Source organism: Saccopteryx leptura, chromosome 6 (genome assembly GCF_036850995.1).
Source record: "Saccopteryx leptura isolate mSacLep1 chromosome 6, mSacLep1_pri_phased_curated, whole genome shotgun sequence".
Classification (NCBI taxonomy): domain Eukaryota; kingdom Metazoa; phylum Chordata; class Mammalia; order Chiroptera; family Emballonuridae; genus Saccopteryx; species Saccopteryx leptura.
Window position 1 is genome coordinate 161,181,769 of NC_089508.1, and position 17,829 is coordinate 161,199,597.

General features: G+C 43.4%; 1 protein-coding gene across 4 annotated transcripts in view; it reads right to left on the reverse strand.

The window, feature by feature from the left end:
- SIL1 (SIL1 nucleotide exchange factor) overlaps positions 1-17,829 on the reverse strand; it is a 349,165-nt gene that overhangs the window by 40,115 nt on the left and 291,221 nt on the right. The gene's annotated exons all lie outside the window — the stretch shown is intronic.

Sequence of the window (17,829 nt, forward strand, 5' to 3'; positions counted from 1 at the left end):
CCACACTACCTTCTCCAGGAAACGATCAAAGTCCACATCATGATGGAGTGTTTGACAAGAGTCACTTCATAGGACTGGTAAGCTACCAAAATCAAGATTCTTATTTACTGCCCAGTCCTGAAACACATCCTGATTTTGCTTCTGGGGTTGGATCTAACCTATGGCACAAGGAAATAAAGATAAAGAATATGGCTGATTATCACTCATGGCAGAGAAAATAATAGGAACCCAGATATCTAGCTCTCTCTCTCTCTCAACCTCTCTCCCCCCTTCAACCTCTCTCATTACTTCCTTCCTCCCACCCTCTCTGTCTCTCAGTGTCTCTGTCTGTATCTCAGTGTCTCTTTCTCTCTCTCTCTCTGCATTTCTCATCACTTGGCATAGCACAGTTGTTTAGAGCTTGGCTTTTTATCACACTGCTTTAGCTCTAACCATAGGCTGGCTATGTGACCCTAAGGAAGTACTTGACCTCAATAGGCCCGTTTCCTCATGGGTAAAATATAAATGATAATTGTACTTATTCATAACAGCACTTACTTGGACAGTCAATGAGAAAATGTATGTAAAACCTCTTACTTCAGTGTCTGGAATATTGCAGGTACTCTGGTTATTTCTAAACATTCTTCATGCCTTTCTCTAGACTCTAAATATTTTGAGGGCCATAAATATGGCAAATACATCTTTCTCTCTCCTTAGAATATAACAGAGTTGAAATTCAGTAAACACGTGTCATATGAGCTGGCCCCTCCGAACCTGTTCACCATGGGCAATAAGCACAGCTGGCAAATGCCTTTGCCCAGCTCACAGTCTGGCTATGCTCATCATTTGGTTAGTCTTCTCAACCATCAGAGAGGTGTGCAGGGAAGGAAGCACCTGCCCCTCCTTTCATTAGGAAAAGGTGAGACTAAATTAGAAAATGAACAGCAGTGGGCAGTATTTGCAGCTTTCAGAGTGATGCCCTATCAATTTTCAATGTCACTATTTATAATAACTGGCAGAGATACAGCATTTTCTTACCAAGACCAGAGCATTTTATAGGCATAATCTTGTTTCTCTCCATGGGCCCAGGAGGGTTAGGAGAATACTCCCCTCTTCCAGGTAAGAGTACAGAGAGGTCAAGAGCTTTGGCAAAGTCATTGTACAAGTCAGTGGGACCCAGGTGTTCCCGGCCTCTGAGTCCCTTTGCATCTCTAAATGGCATCTCTGCTTCCTGTAGGGCTTCCCCAGCATGGTTTTTGGGGATTTTAGCAGACAAAGTTATTTCTTAACAATACCCCATTTGGGGTGAGGGGTGGGGGAGTGGCATCCAGCACTATTCCAAAAAGCATCCCTCTTGGTAGGAAGCCCTCAGCCATGTCTGCTACCTGGCTTAGCTCCCCCACTTCCAGCTTGCCATCAATAATCACATTTGCTGCCCTGGCTGGATAGCTCAATTGTTTAGAGCATTGTCCTGAAGTGCAGAGGTTGCTGGTTTGGTCCTTGGTCAGGGCAAATACAGCAACATATGGATGTTCCTGTCTCTCTCTTTTTCTCTCAAATAAATAAAGAAAAAATTAGGCCTTGGCCGGTGGGTTCAGTGATAGAGCATCGGCCCAGCATGTGGATGTCCCAGGTTTGATTACCGGTCAGAACACACAGGAGAAGCGCCCATCTGCTTCTCCACTCCTCCTCCTTTTACTTCTCTCTCTCTCTCTACCTCCTGAAGCCATGGCTCAATTGGAGCGAGTTGGCCCCAGGCACTGCGGATGGCTTCCACAGCCTCTGCCTCAGGTGCTAAAAAGAGCTTGGTTGCTGAGCGACAGAGCAACGCCCCAGACGGACAGAGCATTACACCCTAGTGGGTTTTCCAGGTGGGTCCTGGTCAGGGTGCATGCAGGAGTCTATATCTGCTTCCCCTCCTTACACTGATTTAAAAAAAAAAAAAAAAAGAATCACATTTGTCTACTAGTTCAGAGGCTGAGATGCCACACACAGAAGGGAGGAGGCAGAGCAAGGAAAGGTCCCTTCATACTGTGGAGACTTACAGGAGATATGTGTCCAAGAATATGTCTATCCTACCATCACCTATTCCATCCTCATATGTATCCCATGTCCCACCAACCTTCCCCAAAAGAGCTTGTCCACCCACCTAGTCACAATACAGACTGCTGCACCCAAGAAAAAAAGAAAAGGAAGGCAAGGCAGAAACTGTGAATGTGAACAACGCTAATGACCAAGCAGAAAGAGAGTCCCTGTCAGACACAAGCCTAGTTGACATACCTCTTCCTAAAGACCAAACCTATCCACTCCTGGACAAGATCTTCCACAGCTAGAACAGCTCCTTCAGCCATCTCTCTGATACATACCATGCCAAAGTACTGGTCATTGGACAGATAGATGAGACAAAGAGCCTCAAGTAGTAGGTGTCGTCCTAGAGGCTAAAGAGCTTCCTATCACTTTGGGCTTTACTGGGGGATTAGAAACAGTGGCTAGAGTTTTCTCCCAAATCAGAGAATAAGTTCCAACAAAAGTCTGGAGAATCAAACGCTAAGGCATACACCAAGTTTCTCTTCTACCTTACATAACCAGCAGGCTTACAAGTTTAGCCTGTCCTCTAGTCACTGAATAAAACAGCTGCATTTCCAGGATTCTGGAAGTACTGCTTTAGGCATATGGCAGATAAGATTCAGGCTCAACCACAAAAGAGAAATGAGCTCTTTAGACACTGGACTACTTGGTTCCAGGCAAGACTGACAATATACCTCCAATTCCTTCCTCTCCTATACATGCTTGAGGCCTTTCAGGTCCAGCGAATCAGGCCTGGTCCCCTAAAGCAGGATTGCCACTCCCCCTCCCATCCCCACATCCCCACACAAAAGCAAGAAGGAAAATCTGCTGAGCACTGTTTGCTCTTGAGGCCCAGAGTGGGGATGGTAGGTGAGGAGGTGGGGAGGGCAAAGGGTCCAGCTGAAGCTGAGCTGGAAAGGGAGGAGATGCCTTTGACAAGAACAAAGGCTATACTGAACTCAGGGGAATTTGGTATTTCTCAGCAGCTATTCTTCACAAAGGGGACTCCAATAAAAATGGCAAATTAAACTCTTTTGTGCCTCACACAAGGGCAGACGAGAAAGCTACAACAAAACAGCCAGCAGGGCCAAGCTAACCACAGGACATGGCAGTGGGAAATGAAGAGGAGAGAGAGGAAGGCCCAGTTTGTAGCTCTACAGTGGCCTGAGTGTGTAGCATGGGCTTGGGTTTCACCTTCTCGGATCTGGGACCAAGGAACCACCCCTTCCCTTGAGGACAGTACCTTTTTAGTATGCCAGGTAGAGAAATGTCATCAAGACTTTTTTCACTCCCTTCTGAGATATTTTGCTAATATTCATTTCCATCTAGGGATGAGTGAGATCCCTTATGATTTCCTCTGACCTGCCTGGTTAGCAATTCAACAGGAAAACACCTCCCACGGCAAAATGAAAGTAGACTGCAAGTGGCTTTCCTTTTGGCTGATTCCCATGTAAATGAGCTGCCTGCAGTCCGACTCATAAGAGCTCAAAACAGAAAAATGAAAAGGAACAAAACAAAACAAAACCGAGAAGGTAAGGATGAGGCTTGCCTGTCCGATGGGACTTCTATGGGCCTAAACCCAGTATGCTGCCAAGGGCGTGGCACAGGCACCACCAGCACCTGGAAGACGACTCAGAAGGAAAGGGACAACACACACTTCTTCAGTCGGGAAGAACCTCAGGTTATCTAGTCCTCGTTTTTATAAATAAGATGATGACTCAAGCGTCAGCTGGCGATAGACCTGAGACTATGACCCATGTGTTCAGACTCCTGACTTCAGGACTAAATCAGAGTTATTCTCAGAATCAGGACCCTCTACCTACCCCACGGTCTATCCACAGCTAGAGCTAGCGGTGGGAAAGGGGTGGGAGGGAACTTGGGCTTCCTCCCTCAGCTGCGGGCCTGGGAGGTGTAGCCTGTTCATGAAGGCAAACCCAAGCTCTCTAGCTCCACAATGTTCTGTGCTAACAGGCCCCTGGCAAGACACCAAGGTACCCATCATCCTAATAGACTTGGTGATTAATGTGGCTTCCGTCCCCACAGCACCAGGCCTTCTTCCTTCCCACTCCCTGGATTGCAGGGTCTCCAAATTCAGCAGCTGCTCTAGATGACTATTTGATCCAAACATTAAAAAAGAACACATCCATTTATTCACTGTGGAGAAGTAGCAGTCATTTCATTTCTAACCAATGCATTATGCATCCTGATGGAAAGAAAAAAGACAGAAAACCACTCTAGTTGCACCTAGTTTCCAACCGTAAGCAGCTCTCTGCTACCCGCCCCCCCCCCCTTCCTCTACGCCTTCTGGCTGGACAGCTCCAGATGTGTTGCTAAGTTTCTTTTTTTTTTCTTCTTTTTTTTTTTCTTTAATAATTTTATTTTTAATGGGACATCAATAAGTCAGGATACATATATTCAAAGATAACAACTCCCGGTTATCTTGTCGTTCACTTATGTTGCATACCCATCACCCAAAGTCAGATTGTCCTCTGTCACCTTCTATCTAGTTTTCTTTGTGCCCCTGCCCCTCCCCCTTTCCCTCTCCTTTTCCCCCCTCCCCCTGTAACGACCACACTCTTATAAATGTCTCTTAGTTTCACGTTTATGTCCCACCTACATATGGAATAATGCAGTTCCTGGTTTTTTTTGATTTACTTATTTCACTTCATATAATGTTATCAAGATCCCACCATTTTGCTGTACATGATCTGATGTCATCATTTCTTATGGCTGAGTAGTATTCCATAGTGTGTATGTGCCACATCTTCTTTATCCAGTCATCTATTGACGGGCTTTTTGGTTGTTTCCATGTCCTGGCCACTGTGAACAATGCTGCAATGAACATGGGGCTACATGTGTCTTTACATATCAATGTTTCTGAGTTTTGGGGGTATATACCCAGTAGAGGGATTGCTGGGTCATAAGGTAATTCTATTTTCAGTTTTTTGAGGAACCACCATACTTTCTTCCATAATGGTTGTACTACTTTACATTCCCACCAACAGTGGATGAGGGTTCCTTTTTCTCCACAATCTCTCCAACATTTGTTATTACCTGCCTTGTTAATAATAGCTAATCTAACAGGTGTGAGGTGGTATCTCACTGCAGTTTTGATTTGCATTTCTCTAATAACTAACGAAGATGAGGATCTTTTCATATATCTGTTGGCCATTTGTATTTCTTCCTGGGAGAAGTGTCTGTTCATGTCCTCTTCCCATTTTTTAATTGGATTGTTTGTTTGTTTGTTGTTGAGTTTTATGAGTTCTTTGTATATTTTGGATATTAGGCCCTTATCTGAGCTGTTGTTTGAAAATATCATTTCCCATTTAGTTGGCTGTCTGTTTATTTTGTTATCAGTTTCTCTTGCTGAGCAAAAACTTCTTAGTCTGATGCAGTCCCATTCATTAGTTTTTGCCTTCACTTCTCTTGCCATTGGAGTCAAATTCATAAAATGCTCTTTAAAACCCAGGTCCATAAGTTTAGTACCTATGTCTTCTTCTATGCACTTAATTGTATCAGGTCTTATGTTTAGATCTTTGATCCATTTTGAGTTAATTTTAGTACAGGGGGACAGACTGTAGTCCAGTTTCATTCTTTTGCATGTGGCTTTCCAGTTTTCCCAGCACCATTTATTGAAGAGGCTTTCTTTTCTCCATTATGTGTTCTTGGCCCCTTTATCAAAAATTATTTGACTATATATATGTGGTTTTATTTCTGGGTTTTCTATTCTGTTCAATTGGTCTGAGTGTCTATTTTTCTGCCAATACCATGCTGTTTTGATTGTCGTGGCCCTATAATATAGTTTGAAGTCAGGTATTGTAATGCCCCCAGCTTCATTCTTTTTCTTTAGGATTGCTTTGGCTATTCGGGGTTTTTTATACTTCCATATAAATCTGATGATTTTTTGCTCCATTTCTTTAAAAATGTCATTGGCCCTGGCCGGTTGGCTCAGCAGTAGAGCGTCAGCCTGGCGTGTGGGGGACCCGGGTTCGATTCCCGGCCAGGGCACATAGGAGAAGCGCCCATTTGCTTCTCCACCTCCCCCTCCTTCCTCTCTGTCTCTCTCTTCCCCTCCCGCAGCCAAGGCTCCATTGGAGCAAAGATGGCCCGGGCACTGGGGATGGCTCCTTGGCCTCTGTCCCAGGCGCTAGAGTGGCTCTGGTCGCGACAGAGCGACACTCCGGAGGGGCAGAGCATCGCCCCTGGTGGGCGTGCCGGGTGGATCCCGGTCGGGCGCATGCGGGAGTCTGTCTGACTGTCTCTCCCCATTTCCAGCTTCAGAAAAAATACAAAAAAAAAAAAAAAATGTCATTGGAATTTTGATGGGAATTGCATTAAATTTGTATATTGCTTTGGGTAATATGGCCATCTTGATTATATTTATTCTTCCTAACCAAGAACAAGGTATATTCTTCCATCTCATTATATCTTTTTCGATTTCCCTTAACAATGGTTTAAAGTTTTCATTATATAAGTCCTTTACATTCTTTATGTTTATTCCTAAGTATTATATTTTTTTTGTTGCAATTGTGAAGGGGATTGTTCTTTTGAATTCGTTCTCAAATGTTTCATTGTTGGCATATGGAAAGGCTATTTTGACTTCTGTATGTTAATTTTGTATCCTGCCACCTTACTGTATTGGCTTATTGTTTCTAGTAGTCTTTTTGTGGATTCTTTGGGGTTTTCGATGTATAGGATCATATCATCTGCAAAAAGTGATACCTTTACTTCTTCTTTTCCAATATGGATGCCTTTTATTTCTTTGTCTTGTCTGATAGCTCCGGCTAGAACCTCTAGTACCACATTAAATAAGAGTGGAGAGAGTGGACAACCCTGTCTTGTTCCTGACTTAAGGGGGAAAGCCTTCAGTTTTGTGCCATTTAATATGATGTTAGCTGATGGTTTATCATATATGGCCTTTATCATGTTGAGATATTTTCCTTCTATACCCATTTTGTTGAGAGTCTTAAACATAAAATTGTGTTGTATTTTATCGAAAGCCTTTTCTGCGTCTATTGATAAGATCATGTGGTTTTTGTTCTTTGTTTTGTTGATATGGTGTATTACGTTAATCGTTTTACGTATGTTGAACCATCCTTGAGATTCTGGGATAAATCCCACTTGATCATGATGTATTATCTTTTTAATATGTTGTTGTATTCGATTTGCTAGTATTTTGTTTAGTATTTTAGCATCTGTATTCATTAGAGATATTGGTCTGTAGTTTTCTTTTTTTGTGCAGTCCTTGCCTGGTTTTGGTATGAGGGTTATGTTGGCCTCATAAAATGTGTTTGGAAGTATTGCTTCTTCAATTTTTTGGAAGACTTTCAGTAGAATAGGAACCAAGTCTTCTTTGAATGTTTGATAAAATTCGCTGGTATAGCCATGAGGGCCTGGACTTTTATTTTTGGGGAGGATTTTAATGGTTTTATCTATTTCTTCTCTACTAATAGGTCTGTTTAGGCTTTCTGCTTCTTCTTGACTCAGTCTAGGAAGGTTGTATTGTTCTAGAAATTTATCCATTTCTTCTAGGTTGTTGAATTTAGTGACATAAAGTTTTTCATAGTATTCTACAATAATTCTTTGTATATCTACGGTGTCCGTGGTGATTTCTCCTCTTTCATTTTGGATTTTGTTTATATGAGTTCTTTCTCTTTTTTCCTGGGTAAGTCTTGCCAAGGGTTTGTCAATTTTCTTGATCTTTTCAAAGAACCAGCTCCTTGTTCTATTAATTTTTTCTATAGTTTTTCTGTTCTCTATTTCATTTATTTCTGCTCTGACTTTTATTATCTCCTTTCTTCGGCTGGTTTTGGGTTGTCTTTGTTCTTCTTTTTCTAGTTCCTTAAGGTGTGAAGTTAAGTGGTTCACTTGGGCTCTCTCTTGTTTGTTCATATATGCCTGAAGTGATATGAACTTCCCTCTTATCACTGCTTTTGCTGCATCCCATAGATTCTGATATGTCGTATTGTCATTTTCATTTGTCTGTATATATCTTTTGATCTCTGCACTTATTTCTTCTTTGACCCATTCATTTTTTAAAAGTATGTTGTTTAGTTTCCACATCTTTGTGGGATTTTTTTCCTCTTTTTTGCAGTTGAATTCTAGTTTCAAGGCTTTATGATCAGAAAATATGCTTGGTATAACTTCGATTTTTCTGAATTTGCTGATGTTGTTTTTGTGGCCCAACATATGGTCAATTCTTGAGAATGATCCATGTACACTGGAGAAAAATGTATACTCAGTCACTTTGGGATGAAATGTCCTGTAGATGTCTATCATATCCAGGTGCTCTAGTGTTTTGTTTAAGGCCACTATATCTTTGTTGATTCTCTGTTTGGATGACCGATCTAGAGCCGTCAGCAGTGTATTGAGGTCTCCAAGTATGATTGTATTTCTGTCAGTTTTTTTTTTAAGGTCAATAAGTAGCTGTCTTATATATTTTGGTGCTCCTTGGTTGGTGCATATATATTAAGAATTGTTATGTCTTCTTGATTCAGTGTCCCCTTAGCCATTATGAAATGGCCATTTTTGTCTCTGAGTACTTTTGCTGTCTTGTAGTCAGCATTATCAGATATGAGTATTGCTACGCCTGCTTTTTTTTGGATGTTATTTGCTTGGAGTATTGTTTTCCAGCCTTTCACTTTGAATTTGTTTTTATCCTTGTTACTTACATGAGTTTCCTGTAGGCAGCATACAGTTGAATTTTCTTTTTTAATCCATTCTGCTACTCCGTGCCTTTTTATTGGTGAGTTTAATCCGTTTACATTTAGTGTAAGTATTGACACTTGTGAGTTCCCTATTGCCATTTTATATATTGCTTTCTGTTAGCTTTGTGTCTTGTTTGATCCTTCTCTTTCGTTTTTCTATCTTTTGTTTTTATTTGGTTGTATTCCATACATCTTTCCTCTGTTGCTATCTTTTTTATCTCATGTGCTTCTGTGGTGGTTTTTTCAATGGTGGTTACCTTTAAGTAATGAAAAGGGTTCCTACCCTGTTCATTGTAGCACACTATTTTGTGAGTACTTTTGCACTCCATCGTCCTTTGCTACTGTTAATCTCCATCCTCTCCCCCCCTTTCTTTTTGTTGTTGTCACAGTTTAAATTTGGTTTTATTGTGTTCTTCTTGGAGCTTTTACTTGTGGCTTTGTTTTTTTTGTTGTTCTTTGTATCTGATTGGAGAACCCCCTTTAGTAATTCCTGGAGTGGGGGTTTTTTGATGATAAATTCCCTCATCTTTTCTGTATCTGTGAATGTTTTTATTTCTCCTTCATACTTAAAGGATAGCTTTGATGGGTATAGTATTTGTGGCTGGAAGTTCCTCTCTTTCAGGACTTTAAATATTGGGGTCCACTCTCTTCTAGCTTGTAGAGTTTCTGCTGAGAAATCTGATGATAATCTAATGGGCCTTCCTTTATATGTTGTATTCTTCTTTTCCCTGGCTGCCTTGAGAATTTTTTCTTTGCCGTTGGTTTGTGCCAATTTCATTATGATGTGCCTTGGAGTAGGTTTGTTGGGGTTAAGAAAACTCAGAGTTCTGTTTGCTTCTTGAATTTGAGGCTTTAGTTCTTTCCACAGGCTTGGGAAGTTCTCATCTATTATTTGTTTGAGTATGTTCTCCATTCCATTTTCTCTCTCTTCGCCCTCTGATATACCTATTATTCTTATGTTATTCTTTTTGATGGAGTCAGATAATTCTTGTAGGGCTATCTCATTTTTTTTAATTTTTGAGTCTCTTTCTTCTTCTCTCTGTTGTGCCTCAAGTTGCTTGTCTTCTATTTCACTAACCCTCTCTTCTATCTGGCCTGTTCTATTAGCTAAGCTTGTTACCTCGTTTTTCAGCTTGTGAATTGAGTTTTTCATCTCTGTTTGATTTGTTTTTATAGTTTCAATTTCCTTGGAAATATATTCTTTGTGTTCGTTGAGTTGTTTTCTGAGCTCCCTAAGTTGCCTTTCTGTGTTTTCTTGTATATCTTGGAGAATTTTTACGATTTCTATCTTAAATTCTCTGTCATTTAGCTTCAAGGTTTCCAATATATTAAATTTTTTCTCCATAGATTTTTCCTCATCTAGCTGTGTTACCTCTCTTTCTTTTGTATCCATGATATTCGATTTTCTCTTCCTTAATGGCATCTGAGGGTGGTTTTGTTGATAGTATTAATGAGATTTAATAAAGAATAAAAAATTTAAAAAAATTAAAAATAAAAGTTGTTTTTTTAAAAAAAATTAATAATGAAATAAAGAAAAATAAAATAAAAATTAAAAAAAAATTATTCCCCCCCTCCTTTTTTTTCTCTCCTCTCCTCTCCTCTCTTTCTTGAGAAAATCTTGTGATGAACTGTGAATTATATTGTACTAAATAGAAAAAACAATGCCTGTAATGGATGGCCTGAATTGGGGAGAAGTAATAAAGGGGAAAGAAAAAAAAAAGAAAAAGAAAAAAAAAAGGGCGTATGGGCCCACAAAAAGCAAATAAGAAAAAAAATTGGGTCAAGAATAAAATGATTTGCTTTTAGGTGTTGGTTGACTAAGAGTTATGATGAGAGGAATAAGAGGGAAACAGGAAAATGGGGGGACAAATTAAAAAATTACTATTGTATTTAGTGGAAAAACAACTAGATGAAATGGAGAGCCAGGGATGGGATCACTGCTAGTGTTAAAAAGGTGAATTAAAAAAAAACCAAAATGCCACAAACATAAGTTTGAGTCCCAGATAAGATATTGTTCGTTACTGAGGTTTGAATGAGAGGAGACGTAAAGGAGAAAGGAAGAAACTAATATAGAGGGAGAAAAGAAAGAGAGAGAGAGAGAAAAAAGAGGGAACCACTAAAAGAAGAAAAAAGAAAAAAGAGGAGAGAAAGAGAGAGAGAGAGTTAAGGGTTTTGGAGTGCAACCCTCATAGAGAGAAAGGAAGAGGAAAGAAAAGATAATGGGAGATGTAACACTTATGGGTAGTGTATTTCAAGGAGAGGAAAGAGTAAGACCAGCAGAGAGTTAAATGACCAAATTGGAGGAGGAATAAAAAATATCAAGAATGAAGAGAAACAAACAAATATAATAAAATGGGATACGCTATAAAGTCTGTGTATTATTCTTGATTTTGAGAGATTATCTTCTTGCTTTTTCTTTTCTCTCCCTCTTCCTTGTCGGTGACTCTGTACCTTGGGTTCTGCCCCTTTGGCACGCTCAGGTAGAGGTTTGCAGTTGATAAATCTCTATGGCGATGTCGTGTATTGTGCTTCAGTCTCGTTGGCAGTCGAGGCTCATTAGCATTTATAGGCTCCGCCAGTGAGAGAGTCCGTGTTCCTGGAGCCTTTCTCCTAGTCTTTCCTTCCTCAATTAGTAGCCTGATAATCCAGCTATGGGGTTGCTGCTGCCTCTGCCTGGATAGTAAGAGGCTCAAAGAGCTGGCAACTCCCCACTCTATTCCCACTCAGCACAGGGCTCTGGGTAAGGCTCAGTTAGTCAGAGCTGCTAGCATAATCAGGCAGGGCTTCCGCCCACTCAAAGACCTCTGGCTCTGCCACTCTGTGGGATAACATGGGCACGCACTGCCGAGGCACTTGGAGGAATCTCTCGCCCACTATCTGCGTGCGCAGATCAGGATATCAGGCCAGCAGTCTCACACTCTGAGTGAAACCCCCACCCGCACGGAAAAGTTCCAGCGTTGGAATTGGCTCTCACTCCGTCCCCGGGCGCGGCTTTTTCAAGGCGCTGGGGCGGCCCGAGATTCCGCTTTTTGGCCCACACAAAGGCCCCTGACTCTGCCCCTCTGTGGGATAACACGGGCAGGCACTGCCGAGGCACTCGGAGGAATCTCTCGCTCACTATCTGTGCGCGCAGACCAGGATATCAGGCCAGCAGTCTCACCTGAGTGAAACCCCCACCCGCACGGAAAAGTTCCAGCGTTGGAATTGGCTCTCGCTTCGTCCCCGTGCGCGGCTTTCCCAGGGCGCTGGGGCGGCCCGGAGATTCTGCTTTCGCCCCACACAGAGGCCTCTGACTCTGTCCCTCTGTGGGGTAACACGGGCGCCCACTCCTGAGGTGCTGGGAGGAATCTCTCACTCACTCTCCGTGCGCGCCGACCAGGATATCAGGCCAGCAGTCTCACCTGAGTGAAACCCCCACCCGCACGGAAAAGTTCCAGCGTTGGAATTGGCTCTCGCTCCGTCCCCGTGCGCGGCTTTCCCAGGGCGCTGGGGCAGCCCGGAGATTCCGCTTTTGGCCCACACAAAGGCCTCTGACTGCCTCTCTGTGGGACAACACGGGCGCACACTCTCGGGGCTTTGGAAGGAATATCTCGCCCACTATCTGCGCGCGCCGACCCGGAGATCGGGGAAAATGGCTGCCCTGCTTGTCTTTCTTTGTCTGGGTTTGGCACGAGTGTTAGCTTGTATTGCCCGCGTTGCCACAGGAACAGTTTTTCCTCGGCCTGGATCTCTGTGCCACAGCCTGGTTCGGCCGTTTGTGCCACGGCCTGGATCTATTCACCCCCTTTGCCGGCCTCAGTTTCTATATTCTCAGTTCCCAGTGAAAGCCGCCCTGTTTAGGTTAGTGAGGAAGGCGGAGCATTTCTTACTCCTTATTTCCTTTGGGGTTTGATTATATATGTTTAGCCAATTTTTCGCTCGACCATACCTTCGGGTGTATTGCGAAACATCTGGAGGCTCCAAGGATAGGTTTTTCTGTTTCTGGTTGAAGATCTTGTTGAGTTTTGGGGGAGATTTATCAGTATTGCTTCCTACCGCGCCATTACTCTGATGTCATCTCCTCGCTAAGTTTCAATGATTCACTCTAATGATAACGCATGCTCAGAACAAATCACCGACTCTGATTTAGTTTTTTTTTTTTGTATTTTTCTGAAGCTAGAAATGGGGAGAGACAGTCAGACAGACTCCTGCATGCACCCGACCGGGATCCACCCAGCACACCCACCAGGGGGCGATGCTCTGCCCACCAGGGGGCGATGTTCTGCCCCTCTGGGGCATCGCTCTTTTGCGACCAGAGCCACTCCAGTGCCTGGGGCAGAGGCCAAGGAGCCATCCCCAGCGCCCGGGCCATCTTTGCTCCAATGGAGCCTCGGCTGTGGGAGGGGAAGAGAGAGACAGAAAGGAAGGAGAGGGGGAGGGGTGGAGAAGCAGATGGGCGCCTCTCCTGTGTGCCCTGGCCGGGAATCGAACCTGGGACTTCTGCACGCCAGGCCAACGCTCTACCACTGAGCCAACCGGCCAGGGCCACCGACTCTGATTTAGAAGACAACTTGCACAAATATCTGTAATCTAGTTCTAACCTTGTTTGTTTCCATTCCAATTATCCTGCATCAATGATTTAAAAATGGGAACCGTCTGGTGCATACATCCAATCCATTTTCATACAGGATAAATCTGAGTGTGACCCTTTCCTCTTTCAGGCGCGGACTTCAGCCACCATCTCAAGGTGCTGATTGGGCCAAATCAGCTCTAACTCTGTTCAACTCTTCAAGAATTCAATTAATCATAAAGCCAATTCCATTCTGGGCTCCATCTGTCTTGTCTCCTTCGGGAACTAATAATCACTCGCTGTGTGTCTTTACACACTAGCTGAACTGAAATTAAGACTGATTTCATCATGGAGCACTCAAGAAGAAAATGCATTTCTTAGAGAAAAATTTCAAAGCTATTTTAGCATTCAGTTTGGATCAAGATTTTATTAAAAAAACAAAAAAGGCCCTGGCAGGTTGGCTTAGTGGTAGAGCGTCGGCCTGGCATGCGGAAGTCCCGGGTTCGAGTCCTGGCCAGGGCACACAGGAGAGGTGCCCATCTGCTTCTCCACCCCTCCCCCTCTCCTTCCTCTCTGTCTCTCTCTTCCCCTCCCACAGCCAAGGCTCCATTGGAGCAAAAGATGGCCCAGGCGCTGGGGATAGCTCCTTGGCCTCTGCCCCAGGCGCTAGAGTGGCTCTGGTTGCGACAGAGCGACGCCCCGGATGGGCAGAGCATCACCCCCAAGTGGTATGCCGGGTAGATCCCAGTCGGGCGCATGCGAGAGTCTGTCTGACTGCCTCCTCGTTTCCAGCTTCAGAAAAATACAAAAATAAATAAATAAATAAACAAACAAACAAACAAAAAAACATTTAAAAATCTTCAAAATTAGACCAGGCGGTGGTGCAGTGAATAGAACTTCGGACTGGGATGCAGAGGACCCAGGTTCGAGACCCCGAGGTCACCAGCTTGAGCGCAGGCTCATATGGTTTGAGCAAAAGCTCACCAGCTCGGACCCAAAGTTGCTGGCTCGAGCAAGGGCTTACTTGGTCTGCTGTAGCCCCACGGTCAAGGCACCTATGAGAGGGCAATCAATGAACAACTAAGGTGTCGCAACGAAAAACTGATGATTGATGCTTCTCATCTCTCTCCTTTCCTGTCTGTCCCTATCTATCCCTCTCTCTGACTCTCTGTCTCTGTAAAACAAAAACAAACAAAAAACAAACTTCAAAATTCTTGACATTTTGAAATAATGCCTGCCACACAAATCCTAGGAAGAAGGCAGCTCCTTAGAACTAGAATCTCTCAATGCTGGATCATACAATAGAGACACTCAATTTGTCCTTAGGCATCAGCAAAGCATAAGGACATAAACACATATGGAAGAAAAAAAAGTAAGGGAAAATATATATTCAATCAACTTGATTTTTTTTTTTTTTTTTTTGTATTTTTCTGAAGCTAGAAACCGGGAGAGACAGTCAGAAAGACTCCCGCATGCACCCGACCAGGATCAACCCGGCACGCCCACCAGGGGACGACGCTCTGCCCACCAGGGGGCGATGCTCTGCCCCTCCGGGGCGTCGCTCTGTTGCGACCAGAGCCACTCTAGCACCTGGGGCAGAGGCCAAGAAGCCATCCCCAGCGCCCGGGCCATCTTTGCTCCAGTGGAGCCTCGGCTGCGGGAGGGGAAGAGAGAGACAGAGAGGAAGGAGAGGGGGAGGGGTGGAGAAGCAAAGGGGCGCTTCTCCTGTGTGCCCTGGCCGGGAATCGAACCTGGGACTTCTGCACGCCAGGCCGACGCTCTACCGCTGAGCTAACCGGCTAGGGCCTCAACTTGATATTTGATACATCCTTTTTTAAGATTTATGGATTTGAGAGAGAGAAGAGAGAGAAGAGAGAGAGGGAGAAAGGTGAGATAGAGACAGAAGACAAAAGGGCAGGGCATGGGGGGTGGAGCAAGAAGCATTGACCCATAGTTGCTTTTGTATGTGCCTCAACCAGGCCAGCCTGCGGTTTCGAACCAGTGACCTCAGCATTCCAGGTGGATGCTCTATCCACTGCACCACCATAAGTTAGGCAATATATTTGATACATTCTTTTTAAAAATCAAACTAGTCGCTCATCCTGGGTCTAATGGACAATTTAAAATTTTTAATTCTTTTTATTTTGAATTATCTAATAGTAGGGAAAAGGAGATGGGGGATAACAGGCACCAAATTCTGTTCAGTGTTCAGGATCTCTAAACATCTTAATCTGTCCCTGAGGATTTGAAGTCCTCACAACCCCATAAAGAGCAAAAAGTGTGGCCTTTGTCTTCTGTAAACAGCTAGGCTCTCCCAGAAGCTTTAAGTAGCTATCCTGGCAAACACTCAAGATGGAGCCCTATCATCTACCCCCTACTTATCCCTCTGAGGATCAGTTCTTTATCAATCAAGAGTATGAACATAAAAGGGCCACACAGCCCAATCAGTCAGCCACCTGGGTCTGGAAGCACTGCCAAGTTAGGAGGTTTTAGTATTTCACCAAGCTATCTATCTATTTATTTATTTATTTATCTAGTTATTTATTTGAGAGAGAGAGGGGAACAGACAGGAACAGACAGAAAGGGAGAGAGATGAGAAGCATCAACTTACAGTTGTAGTACCTTAGTTGTTCACTGATTGCTTTCTCATATGTGTCTTGACCAGGGGGCTCCAGCCAAGCCAGTGACCCCTTGCTCAAGCCAGTGACCTTGGGCTCAAGCCAGAGATCATGGGGTCCATGTCTATGATCCCACGCTCAATCCGGTGACCCCACGCTTCAACTGGTGAGCCTGCGCTCAAGCCACTGACCTCAGGGTCTCAAACCTGGGTCCTCAGCATCCCAGCCCAATACTCTATGCACTGCGCCACCGCCTAGTCAGGCTAACTAAGCTTTTTAGTTTTACTTTTCACAGTTTCAAAGACAAAGCATCTATCTGGTCATCGCTAAAGTCCAAAGTACCTAGTGGCCACGATATATCCAGCACAGCCCCCTACACTTGATTGTTACAAATGGTCCCTACACAGTGCAGGGGAGACACTGCAGTCAGAAGACCCAGCATGTGGCTGCTTTATTGCCTTAACAGGTTTTAAACTAAAATTCTGAAATGCACAAACTGACTAAACTAATGACACTGTCATTCCAAACTTATCAATTAAGATGCTTTGGGAGTCACACTGGCTCTAAAAAGCTATCAGTAATCACTTCTTATACCCAAGAATAAAATATATTTTTCATTTAAACAATAAATTTTGCCTGAAGTCTAATTAATTGGAGCACTGTCATTTTTAAACATTGGTCAATGCACACATTATCCCAAAAGCTTCCACATTTATTAAAAACAAAAGTCACCTCCTAAGAAGCTCTTTATGTACTGATAATGACATCTAAGACATATTATTAAATGGAAAAAGCCAATTGTAGAATGATATATAAGTAGTAACCTACCTTTTGTGTAAAAGTAGGAGAAAACATTCTATAGGTGAATGTGCTTAATTTAAATATGTATAAATCTCTAGAAGACACTGGCAATACTGGTTGTCCTGAGGAAGGGAAGCTGGAAGAAACAGGAATGGAATGGGAGGAAGTGGTGTTTCCCACGTACCTTTTGTGCCCTTTGAATTTTGAACCATGTAAATATATTATCAAGTCAGATTTGAAGACATAAAATTTAAATGTAAGTAAATCACCTCATAAACACTAATCTGAAAACTTTCCAAAATATTAAAGAGAAGTATGGCCACAGTCCATGGGGAAAACAAGAATCTTACACTCTCTAAGCCAGCGGTTCTCAACCTGTGGGTCGTGACCCCCGCCAGGGTCGCGACCCACAGGTTGAGAACCACTGCTCTAAGCCATGTAATTGTAGTGAGCCTTTGGGTTCGAACTTCAAGAGCACAAGGCCAAGATTAGCCATAGCAAGAGAGATGGTCATGCCTGACCAGGCGGTGGCACAGTGGCGAACTGGGATGTGGAGGACCCAGGTTCGAGACCTCAAGGTCGCCAGCTTGAGCACAGGCTCATCTGGTTTGAGCAAAGCTCACCAGCTTGGACCTAAGGTCGCTGGCTTGAGCAAGGGGTCAGCCTGCTATAGTCCCCCGGTCAAGGCACATATGAGAAAGCAATCAATGAACAACTAAGGTGTCCCAACGAAAAACTGATGATTGATGCTTATCTCTCTCCTTTCCTGTCTGTCTGTCTGTCCCTATCTATCCCTCTCTCTGTCTCTGTAAAAAAAAAAAAAAAAGAGAGCGAGAGATGGTCATTATGAATATCTGAAGACAGGCTGTAAGAACAAAGAAGGGAGGAGAAGGGGAAAGTAAGGGAGAGCAGGCAGGCAGGCAGACGGGCAGGCTTTGTATAAGAAACCCACTGATCAATCTAACACCAAGGCACCATCTAGCTTGATAAGCCCCCCAACAGTTTCTCACCTTTGCAAAGTTAAAACTGTATCTCATTAAAGACAAAGTTCATTTTGTGTTATTAGGCTGGAGCGGGAAGCTTTATCCAAATTTTTCAGGAATACTTT